General features: G+C 40.9%; 1 long non-coding RNA gene across 2 annotated transcripts in view; it reads right to left on the minus strand.

The window, feature by feature from the left end:
* The window catches only part of LOC132659229 (uncharacterized), a 47,405-nt gene that overhangs the window by 11,140 nt on the left and 23,414 nt on the right, over positions 1-12,851 (minus strand). Inside the window, exon 3 of one of the 2 annotated variants that reach the window (XR_009599410.1) lies at positions 6,656-7,315. The exons of the other annotated variant lie outside the window; for it this stretch is intronic. This is a non-coding gene — a long non-coding RNA (uncharacterized LOC132659229). Of the gene's footprint in view, positions 1-6,655; positions 7,316-12,851 lie in introns of those variants that run through there. 2 annotated transcript variants of the gene reach the window in all.

Genomic DNA, 12,851 nt, shown 5'->3' on the forward strand with positions numbered 1-12,851 from the left:
TCCCATCTTGAAAATCTCACTCTGAAACTAACTGTACTCCCTTGGCCTCAGCCTTGCACAATATATTTTTTTCTTTTAAAGACCCTGGAATATCTTAACCAGGGTACATAGGCTTAAGGAGAAGATAAGAATTCTGATGAGGGGGAATAAAAGGACATAAGAAAATGTTTAGGCAAGAGGTTTTCTAATATTCTGTCAAAGATTTTCTTCTTGCCTTTTCAGCAGTTTAAAAGAAATTATCTTTACGCCCTAGATATTGACTTGAATAGTATATCTTGTATATCGATATACATCTTGTATGTTGATGATTGGCAAGTATTCTGGGATCTTTTGAAGAAAAGGATTAATGAATACAAACCAATTAAATGATTAAGTTTTTTGGTTACTAAAGACAGATTGAACATCTATACATTTTCAACATTATTCACTGAAAGTGTTTTTCAAATGCATATTCATCTATATTCCCACTTTGGTAAGTACAATATCCTGACTATAGCTGACTATTTCTTTACAGGTGTAAGATCTTAAGATCCTCAGGGTTATAATTTGAACATTAATCTCATCATACGTAGCAGTGGATATTAAAAGTGTCCCTTGTACATTTTGTCTCATAGTAAACTATAAGCTCTTAAGGTCAAGGACCTCATTCAAATTCTGATTCTGTCAGGTACAAAGTTTGTGTTCTCCAGTGAGAGTATCTGATTCCCAGGGCTTCCATCTGCAAGCAGAAAGAAACTGCCTAACAACTGACCCAAAGGGAAAGGTTGTTGGAAGAATACAAGTTCCTAGTATAAACTACATGGCACATAGTAGGACTCAGTGAATGTTCCTTTTGCTTTTCTGAAGCAATTTTCCCCAAGTCAAATTTAAATTAGTATAAGCAAGAAGAATGATTTCTTTTTCTGACAGTAAGGCATAACAGAAAAAAAAAGCCTAATTTTTTTTTTTGCCTTGTGAATTACATCTCTCATTTAAAAGGGAAGTGGCACAGAAAATTCCAACATACTGAGATTTTTAATTATTTGTTTCCCATTGTAATCAGGCAAACCTTCAGGCAGGCAGCTTGGCAAAATGTATTACATTTCATTTGCCCCAGCAATCCCACTCTACTAGTTTATCCTAAAGAAATAATTAAGTATGGACAAAGAATGAATGAAAAAGAATATTCACTGAAAGGTTGTTTATCATACTAAAACACCAGAAATAACCTAAATCCTCATCAATAAGAGACTGATAAAACATATTTTGGGTCATCTGTACAGCAAAATATTATGAAATCTTTAGAAGTAATAATATAGCTTCATATTTATAGGAAGCCCACAAAATATTGTCAAGTGAATAAAACACATTAAATATAGTATATATTAAACACTCTATTCCATTTTTGTCAAAAATGCGTGTATCTATATGTATGTATGCATAGAAAAAATCTTGAAAAATACATACCAACATGGTCATATGTTTATCTAAAAGTGGTAGGATTATGAATCATTTTCTCTTTCTTTTAAATACCTTTGTGTTTTATCATATTCTTTCATAATAAGTATGCATAATTTCTATATTCAAAAAATACTAAAGGTACTTAAAATTTTTTAATTTATATGCAAAAAAAGCCAATTGATTAAAAAAATTAAAACCCATATCTATATGGGTCTTATCTCATTCATCCTCAAACAGAAGGGAGACGTTTCATTATTGCTGTGTGTAGCAAGGTTTCTCAACTTTGGCACTATTGACATTTTTGGCTGGATAATTCCTTGTCATGGGAGATTATTGGGTGCCTTGTAAGATGTTTGGCAGCATCACTGACCTCTACTCTTGTAACACACATCACTCCCTTCCCACCAAGTTATCCAAAAATGTCTCCAGATGTCAACTAAAGGCTAGACTGCCCTGGTTGAAAATCACTGCTCTAAGGACACAGAAGATCCGGAATTAAACCGCATGTTTGACACTTACTAGTTGGGTGATCCAACCTCTCTGGGCTTCCATTTCCTCAAGACTACATTATCTTCAAGACAGCTTTGGTCCTGAAAACCATCTTTTGTGAGTTTGCAGAAAATCAGTGGATCCAAAAGGGTCCAGGCTTCCCCGGTGGCTCAGTTGGCAAGAACTTACCTGTCAATGCAGGAGATGCAAGAAACGTGAGTTCAATCCCTGGGTCAGGAAGATCCCCTGGAGTAGGAGATGGCAACCCACACCAGTATTCTTGTCTGGAAAATCCCATGGACAGAGGAGCCTGGCAGACTATAATTCACAGGGTCACAAAGAGTTGGACACGACTGAGCAGCTGAGCATACAAAGGGAAAGTGGTTGGTCCAGAGTTAAACAAAAAGCCAAAAGTTCAAACAGAATTGCGGCTAGGTCTCCTAACTGCAAGCATGCATTTATTCACTCATTTGTGCAAGAAATATTTATTTTGCACGCCCATTATATCCTGGGCACTGTTACAAGCACTGGGAAACAGTAATAAACAAGAAAATGAGATCCTTGCTTTCATGGTAATGGATGGCCACTGGAATAGTGTTAGGAAAAGCAAGCAACATTAGATAAGGCAGCCTGGGAAGACCCCTAAAGGAGCTGATACTTGAACTAAGATCTGAAAGATAATAAAGACAGAGTCAAGCAAAACTCAGTGGGATGAACGTCCTGGTCAGAGAGAATCGAAGTACAAAAGTAGTAAGGTGGAGAAGAGCTTGGAACTGTATTAATGATATTTAATGGCAATACATACATGATAGAAGATTACAGAGGAAACAATGTCAACTTATAGTATTAATAACATGGGGAAAGTGTGAGTGAAAAAGTAATCATGATTATATGCGTGTGTGCATAGTTGCTCAGTCGTGTCTGATTCTTGGGATCCTTTGGACTACAGTACCCCAGGCTCCTCTGTCCATGAGATTTTTCTGGCAAAAAGACTAGGTTGCCATGGCACTCTTGCCGTGGCAAGAGTGGGTTGCCATTTTCCTCCTCCAGGGAATCTTCCCAGCCCAGGGATCAAACCTGCATCTCCCGTGTCTCCTGCATTGCAGGCCAATTCTTTACCCACTGAGCCACCAGGGAAGCCCAGAGTGATTATAGTAGAAATTAAATCCAGAAAAAGCCCTCACATCATGGCCTTCCTCAATAATGCAATTGAAAAATTGTGTCTGGGGAAATTCTGAAAACAGATGTCCCCCAAAGTTCACCAATGCCTTCCTATCACCATTAGTACTGGGGTGGGGGTGGTGCCAAGAAGATGTCTACTGAATTGCTAAAGCAATAAATTGAGGGGATAATCTTTTTGGTGGTTGCTAAGCTCAAGGGGGAGTGGGCCCAGTAGATAAAACGATAACTAGATTTAGTTGACAATTTGCTTTGAGTAAAATGTCGAGCTTGTAAATAATTTAAAAATAGCCTGTCATTCAATTGCTGCATGTCCTTTAAGAAATTTTAATCGATGCAAAACACATTTCTCAAACACAAGCTTCTAACCCCTGTGAAACCAGCTATCGGTCTAAACAAAAAGCTGTGACACACGGTCAGGAGAATGTGTGCAATGGTTATGAAGGAGAGTGAATTGAGCTACAACCCCAGAATCCAATATATGACAATATCTTGCAACCGAGGAATTAGCTATTTCGACAATATGTAATGTGGAAACACACCACTTGTTCAGCTCTTTTTGCTCAAGGGCACAGAGAAGCTGAGGTTTCAATCCACTCATCAGAAACAATCAACATGCACATAAACTCTGCATTTTGGCTGCAAATGGATTGTCTATTTGTTATATTTGCCAAAAGCTCAGCATTGTCGAGAAAGAAAAAGGAAAGGAAAGGCGGAGGGAGAGGAAAGACATAGTAAGTCTGAAATCAGGGCATACCTTGAGCAGATAAACTCAAGGACAGAAAGGAATAGCACAGGATTTGAGGGTGGGGCAATCTCTCCTGACCCCCACATTGTCAGTAAGCTAGGTTCAACTCCTTTCTACCCAGTTATCCATGTTGAAACAGGGAAAAATACAGATCATTCCAAATGTGAGTGGAGCTGATTGCCACCTTCTCCAGACCAGCTGTTTTCCCTGGGGGCAGCAGGAAGCCAAGCCAGGACTGCTTCTCCTTTGTGCTTCCCAGCGCTGCCCAAGCCCTCACGGCTGGATCACACAGCCCGGTAGCCTTCTCTGACTCAGCTGTTCTTTTCCCATAGAACTTTTTATCAAAGGAAACCAATCACTGTTCAACCCACAGTGCCAAGAGACGCAGCAGCAAAACCCCAAGGACAATAGAAAGTTTGTTCCTTTAGACTGAAACTCCTGGACAAGACTTTTTGTATTTTTTCATAAGATTTGGAGGTCTTCCCCTCCACCCACTCTGCAATATTGACATAGATTATGAAGACAACATCCCAAATTTCCAGCATGGTAGCTGCAGTTTAGGAAATAAGCCAGCACATCAGAGAATAAGGACAGCTCTAAGGGTTTAACTGAAGTTGGCTCAATGTTTGCTTTTTAACAGATTGATTATCATGGAGTATCAAAACATATATATCTTGATTTTATCCCTTAAATCATAGATATTAATAATCACTATTAATTTTGATTAATTAATTAAAATAGTGACTAATTAATTTATAGCAGCAGTATTAATCCTGGATAGATTTAATGATTTAATGATAATTTAGTGATAATTCTTAATGATAATAAGAACGCATTATTCATAAATGTTGTACACCAGGATATCCATTATACAACTGCTCATCTCCAGCAATACCATTTTCGTACTCATGTTATGATTTTACTTAAACCAGATTGTAAACATTTTTTTAAATGTTGATTTTTAAAGTCTGCCCTCATAACAAATCATCAACTCCTCCTCCCAATCTAATGCAGCCCTGGAGACCGCAGGAGGATACTGTATCCTTCCCTCCACACCTGGCCCAATTTACACACAGCCGCACTCACAAAGACGAGAGTACACAGGCCGCTTAGCTGTGCTATTGGCATTGAAGGGTTTCCAGCTTGTCTTTGTCACAAGGTCAACCAGAATCAAGCTCCGGTTTTTGTCTTCATGTAGGACGTTTTCTTCATTGGTGAGCTTATTTAAATTCCTTTGCAGATATTGAGCCAAATCTGCTCAGGCTGCGGCCTCCCGGGGCCTCTCACTCAGGGCTAAGTATAAATAAATACTCATATAGGACAGCCTTTGATGAAACATTAAAGATGTCTCTGGTTATATGGCTTCTAGAGTCTCTATTTTCTCTATGAAAAATCCATGGTGGTAGAGAGAGCCTTAGCCACGGGAAGGGAATAGATTTCTAAATTGCTGCCTATGGACCCCCTGGGACTTAATGGCACAGGGCAAAGAAGCAGCTGATCTTGGCAAAGGAAGCAAGATAAATAAAATTAGCCACTAAATCATCTCCCCTTAAAATACCAACTGTCAATTCCCTCCAACATTTATGAATTTGGGGGCATGTTACTGTCATGTTGCGTCTCATCCAGGACAAATAGCATTGCTCCTTTCACTCAGGAAAGGGTCCCTGGGTCCCCACACAGGAGAGGCTAAAGCAGAGGGTTTGACTTTCTTTCTTTCACCCTCTTCCCCTGTCACATGTACAAGGAAGAACCCAATTCAGGCCAATCAATATTTATTGCTCTAATGATTGTAATCATTGCTTATTTTTAAACTATGTTCCCAGTCATCCCTTCAAAGATTGGGACTTCCTACAGAAGATGATGCACACGCCTTTTGGAAAAGACCATCTGCTCAAAACAGTGAATTGGCTGATGGAGGATAAATCTGGATGTGCAGAAATAAGGCAAAGGTGGGAATCGTTGTCCCTCTCTCGTGGATCCCCAGTGGGATCAGACCGCTACAGCTTTGAGAGAAAGGCTAGGAGCACTTGGCAAGGACACTGAAATCTCGAGGTAGAGCTCTCCAGGTGAACACAGGAAACGTGCAGTAACAACTAAAAAGCTAACCTTAGCCAGACACCGCACTTACAAGTATTATCTCACTGAATGTTCGGAACAATGGCCAAGATGGATAATATTACAGCTGCATTTTAAAAACAAGCAAACTGAATAGTTCAGGAGTTGTTAGTACTTGTCTCCTGGAAAGAAGCACCCTATAGTCCTGTGAGTAGGATGAGGCACCCTCCCTCCCCTGGGCATAAGAGCAACCAGCAAACCACAGTCACATCCTGGCCTGAACCATTCCTCCCCAAGTTGAAAACATGTGATTCTAGGACCAGAGAGATCCCTCCAGGCTTGTGCGAATCCCTGAAGCTTTGCTGGGCAGGTCCTCCAGGCAGACTTAGCTGGAGTCACACAGGAATCACAAGGATCACAAGGGAATCTTAAGAGAAATCACTGACGAGCCCTACAAAGGCCTTCCCTCTACACCCCACACACTCCTTTAGGAAACCAGAGGGAAGAACCTGAATAAGATCAAACACAGACTAGCTACTTTACTGTTAATTTCTACCTGCCTACATCCTTTGGCTGGAGGTCAGGTGAAATTTCTATTATACTTTATAGGAGCAAAACCATGAAAGTTTTCTCTAGTTATTGTTGCTTCTAAAAAAATAGAAAGAAATCACACAAAGCTGAGTCCATAGCAGGCATATAAAGACCATATGTTGGCTCATTAAAATAGTAAATTTTTTGTTACTGTTTATTTAAAAATACATGAAGCTTTTCCACTGTGCCTGGAGAACTGTACATAATCCTTAGAACACTAAAGTCTTTACCATTCCCAAAACATGCAGAATATCAGAATACATACAGACTAAATCCATACTACACAAACTAATTAAAGGACCTGGAGAGAGTGAGCCAGAAGAACTGATGCAGTTTAGTCTGAAAAAAAACCTTACTTCTTTACTCCAGTATAATAAAAATTATAATGCTTTCCTCTTTTTCTTCTTAGAAAGAGCTTTCCAATGATATTATTTCGCTTGAGCATCACAAAACAGCAAAGAGAGGGTGTGGTCATCCCCATTTCCAGATTCAGACTGGCTGAGCGACTGTCCAATGTCATGGTCAGGAGTGGAGGGAACTCAGGCTGTATATGGTAAATTATCTGAGTAATCAAAGAAACATGGACGTCATCAGGGTTTTCCTGCTGGAATATTCAGCATGAGAGCTGGCCACTGACACAAATGAAAACATATACTCATAAACCGCCTTTGCCCTTGACTCCATCTGGACCCAGACGGAAGGAAATTTTGTGCGCGTTATATCTTCGTTCCTCTGGTCACATCTTCAGTTATTCCACAGGAGGTGAGGATAGAAGGGGAGTACAGGTTGGTGAGAGAGCCTCAAGAAACGGTCCTTGAAGAAAAGTGGGAAAGAGCAGGGGTAAGGCAGGGTAATTTCCCTCCACCTTCCCCCTGGAGTAGGGGGGTCTGCTTCCCTCTAATGGTTCCATTCCTCACTGAATTACTATGCTAGGCACGTGGAGACACCACAGAAGGGGTTTCCATAAATTTGAGTTTAAAGGGAGTAATGCTTGCTGTTAAATCATTGTATTAAATCATTCTTTACAAGACATTTTTACAATTTCAAGTCATTTTCCCAACGAAAGTTGCGCAGTAAATTAATTACTGTGTTAGTAGTTCATTGGTGACTCTTGTAAACATGTTTTACTCAAAAATATTCTCCAAATATTCGTTCACATATTTGAATCCATTTAAAAGTGTTTCTAATTTTAGGGGGAAAGTATTCTTGGTAATTTCACTGCTTGCCTCATTTTGTCCTGGGAAGAGTTATGTTCATCTTCCAGTTGGCATATAGGATAATTTAGTGTAGCTACTTATGTGGTACCGGCTAACATAATTGAGGATTTTTAAGAAGTCAAACAGAGTTGGGGAAGGGTAGTTATTAATCTAGTAAAAACAATGTTAATAGTTTGATTCATACATATACTGAAAAGAAAGATGACCATTTTCTCATCCCTAATGGGTAAAAATATGAAAGGTAAAAATCATATGTGAAAGGGTAAAAATCAAAATGTTTGATAAACTTACAACAAAAGCCACATACTTTATACCTGTTCATGCCCTTTCCAAAAACATTTCACTTTGCATTTGTAAACAAATGTTTAGCCTTATAAAGTGAAAAATGTGTAATAAAGAGAATATATGTTAGCAAGACGACCCCATCAAGATGGGTAAAAAGTATAATTTGGGTAAAAATGTTCTTCATATCAGTAAAAGTTTGTTGTGTTCAAATTCTGTATAAATAACTTGGATTGCTTTCACATGCTTCTTAAGTTTTTCCTGCTGCTGCTGCTGCTGCTGCCAAGTCCCTTCAGTCGTGTCCGACTCTGTGCGACCCCATAGACGGCAGTCCACCAGTCCCTGGGATTCTCCAGGCAAGAACACTGGAGTGGGTTGCCATTTCCTTCTCCAATGCATGAAAGTGAAAAGTGAAAGGGAAGTCGCTCAGTCGTGCCCAGCTCTTTGAGACCCCATGGACTGCAGCCTACCAGGCTCCTCCATCCATGGGATTTTCCAGGCAAGAGTACTGGAGTGGGGTGCCATCACCTTCTCCGAAGCTTTTCCTAAATGCGCGTGTTTAATATATTAGCTGAAAATCACAAAGCATCAAAATACCCATGTGAAAGGAAAAGACTTTTGTGAGAAGTATGTTTACATGTCTTATAAGTGCAGTAACCATTTTCTCCAAACCCAAATTTGCCATAAGTGCTTTGATAAGTTCAAGGATATTCATGGAACAATGGGTATATCTGAGATCCTAGTATTTGAAATCAGGCTGAGCCCCAGAATCTATGCTCTCTGGCTGCTATATCTCTGCAGAGAATGAGGTCACACAAATGCATGGACATTTATGTCCAACATCAAAAGACAGGTAAAATCCAAAGTTAAAATTGCCCAAATGTCCCCGAACAGAGAAACAGACAAATCGTGCTATATACATACAATGGAATACTGAGCAGAAATTACAGTACACTTGTGGATCAGTATATGTTGGCACTTACCTGGTGGCTCAGTGATAAAGAATCCTCCTGCCAATGCAGGAGACTGAGTTTCAGTCCCTGAGTCAGAAAGATCCCATGGAGAAGGAAATGGCAATCCACTCCTGTAGTCTTGCCTGGATAATCCCATGGACAGAGGAACATGGTGGGCTACAGTCCATGAGGTCGTGAAGAATTGGACATGACTTAGCGACTAAACAACAACAACAACTATCTTTTTGAAATGATTGAATGTCACGCCTATAATGTTGAACAAAAGTAGCCAGACATGCAAAGAACAGTGTAGTGTTTCATTTCTGTGTGGTTTTTTTTTTTTTTTTAAGCAAAAATACTCTAGGGTATTGGAGTTCACAGATAGTAGCAACTCCTGGGAGAGGAAGTCAGTGAGAGGAAGGGGCGGTGAGGAGTCTTCTGAGTCCTGGGATCTTCTGTTTAGTCCTCTGTGCTCAGTCTCCAGGCATATATGACTCTCTGCGACCCTTTGGACTGTAGCCTGACAGGCTCCTCTGTCCATGGGATTCTCCAAGCAAGAATGCTAGGGGGGGTTGTCATTTCCTCCTCCAGGGGATCTTCCCAACCCAGGGATCAAACCTGGGTCTCCTATGTCTCCTGCATTGCAGGCAGATTCTTTACCCACTGAGCCCTCAGGAAAGCCCATTTAGTCCTCTATAGAGTGTTTACATTGTCAGATTTCACTTTGTGAAAATTCATCTAGCTATACACTTAGGATTTATGCACTTCTCTATGTATAAGTTACATGTCAATAGAAAGCTTACTTAAAAAATAAAAATAAGTGACTTCCCTGGTGGTGCAGTGGCTAGGAGTCCACACTCTCAATGTAGAGGGCCTGGGTTTGATCCCTGGTAAGATAACTAGGTTCCACATGTGGCAACTAAAGATCCCACGTGCCACAGTTAAGACCTGGCACAGCCAAATAAATAAATAAATACTTTTTTAAAGTAAAAATAAGAAGACAGCTAAGAAAGTGCTCTCCAAATATAGCTGACCCAAGTACTACGCAGGGTTGACCCTCCCCATGCCCTTTGTAGGGGAGCAGAGAGGCCTTTGGATTTTTCAGAGACTCCAGGGAATAAGGACTCACCATCACAAGAAAGTCCTCATCATACTATTATGGTAAATAGAGACATTTTTACCCTAAAAGAAGGGGAAAGCTCATGGCCTCCCTGAGATAAATACCCGAGTGTGTATTGTTTCAACTTCACCATAACCCAGTCACACAGAGCCAAGAATTCTTCCAAGGGTATGTCCATATTTTTGCTTTACTGACTATGCCAAAGCCTTTGACTGTGTGGATCACAATAAACTGTGGAAAATTCTTCAAGACATGGGAATACCAGGCCACCTGACCTACCTCTTGAGAAATCTGTATGCAGGTCAGGAAGCAACAGTTAGAACTGGACATGGAACAACAGACTGGTTTCAAATAGGTAAAGGAGTACATCAAGGCTGTATATTGTCAGCCTGCTTATTTAACTTCTATGCAGAGTACATCATGAGAAACGCTGGACTGGAAGAAACACAAGCTGGAATCAAGATTGCCGGGAGAAATATCAGTAACCTCAGATATGCAGATAACACCACCCTTATGGCAGAAAGTGAAGAAGAACTAAAAAGCCTCTTGATGAAAGTGAAAAGGAGAGTGAAAATGTTGGCTTAAAGCTCAACATTCACAAAACTAAGATCATGGCATCCGGTCCCATCACTTCATGGGAAATAGATGGGGAAACAGTGTCAGACTTTATTTTGGGGGGCTCCAAAATCACTGCAGATGGTGATTGCAGCCATGAAATTTAAAGACACTTACTCCTTGGAAGAAAGGTTATGAGCAACCTAGATAGCATATTCTAAAGCAGAGACATTACTTTGCCGACTAAGGTCCATCTAGTCAAGGCTATGGTTTTTCCTGTGGTCATGTATGGATATGAGAGTTGGACTGTGAAGAAGGCTGAGTGCCGAAGAATTGATGCTTTTGAACTGTGGTGTTGGAGAAGACTCTTGAGAGTCCCTTGGACTGCAAGGAGATCCAACCAGTCCATTCTGAAGGAGATCAGCCCTGGGATTTCTTTGGAAGGAAGGATGCTAAAGCTGAAACTCCAGTACTTTGGCCACCTCATGCGAAGAGTTGATTCATTGGAAAGGCTCTGATGCTGGGAGGGATTGAGGGCAGGAGGAGAAGGGGACGACAGAGAATGAGATGGCTGGATGGCATCACTGTCTTGATGGATGTGAGTCTGAGTGAACTCCAGGAGTTGGTGATGGACAGGGAGGCCTGGCATGCTGCGATTCATGGGGTCGTAGAGTCGGACACGACTGAGCGACTGGACTGAACTGAACTAGTTAGATGAACTACTTGCCAAATGTGTGCACAGCCTCACTGCCTAGAAGAGACTGTTGGCTTGTGAGAAAACAACCTGGTTGGGAAAAAGTGCATTCTGCAAACTGCCTCTGAGCACCCCTCAGATTTGACAGGGTGCTGTAAAAGCAGTATTACAGTTCTGCTGCTGAAGTTAAGAAATGGAGCCTTTTCATTTGGTCTGAACTTTCCTTAAGAAATGCGCCGAAGGAACTGTGTCCGGGCATGATTGCATTTGGGGAACATGGAGCTCTGCTTTTCTCACCCACACTATTCCTCTTCTTGGAGTCCAGGACCTCCTCTGGAAGCTCACAAACATTGAAACAAAGCCGGGCACTGATGCTGGGTTTTGAGGGGGCAAGCTTCATTCAGTACAATCATGGACAACCAGAAGAGGCAGCAGACAAAACCCTGTCAATTAACACGAACAGCTGGGAGAACAGAATATCATTCCCCACTTTGGCTCTGCCCTCTCTTTAAATCCTAAATAAATCATCCTTTCTTCCTGGGAAATGGCTCTGGAACACTTTCTCCAGGTGGAGGCTAGAAAGGCTGATGGCTATGAGGGAAGACAGGATTTTCCTGCCTGTCTGGGCATGTATCCATGCTGCCCCAGTGAGAAACATCTTTATCAAGCCTGACATCATTCACCATGATCATAACCCTCTGGTTTCTGGCAAGAACATGCTAGATCTATAATCTTTAGTTCTTCTAATCCTATCACTTACTTGCATTGTCATCCTCAGCTAATCATTTAAACTCTCTGGGCTGCAAAATACTTTGCCAACTGAAATTACCCTTATCTTTCTTCAGATACTCAAAGGAGCAAGATAGGGGATGCTTCTATATTGCTTCAAGCATTCACAAACTTAAGTGATTCTCTGAATGGGAAGGCCAGCCTTGCTTGCTATGCTCTCCTTTTTCATCTCCGTGTATAAGCCCTGCCCAGCTCTACCAAGAGGACTGATGGAATTCTGCCTTCCACAAGAGGTGGGGTGGGGCAGGTACTTCTCTGAGCTACAGAGAAGTTGGCTCACTCTCAATATTCTTTTGTTTTGAATCAGTGGTCTCTGCCTCCTACCCGAGCTCCTGCCAGAATTTTTGACACTCTGGTATTTTACCACTTCTCAACTTAAAGAGACTTAAAAGTTTTCCAATTAGATAAATCTGATTTTTGAGGAAGTGATAATTGTTAGATCATGATAAAGAGACATTTTATCATGCTTTTCAGGGGAAAATTGTTGCAGCTGCTGACAATTTAGAAAGAGGAGCATGCTTTACAACTAACGTCTTAGACGTTAGGGGTCAGAGAAGGTCAATGAGAAGTAAGTGAAAGTATTGCTGAGATTACAATTCGAACAAAAGGGAAAGCACAGTTCAATTTCACCCCCAAAGGGTGATTTTGCTTGCACATTTGTAAGGGAACACATCCATGATTAAAAGTGAACTACACCTGTAGATCACATTCTTCCAGCACTTTCCAGTAATCCCAGCAC

This window comes from Ovis aries, chromosome 2, assembly GCF_016772045.2.
Source record: "Ovis aries strain OAR_USU_Benz2616 breed Rambouillet chromosome 2, ARS-UI_Ramb_v3.0, whole genome shotgun sequence".
In the NCBI taxonomy this organism is placed as follows: domain Eukaryota; kingdom Metazoa; phylum Chordata; class Mammalia; order Artiodactyla; family Bovidae; genus Ovis; species Ovis aries.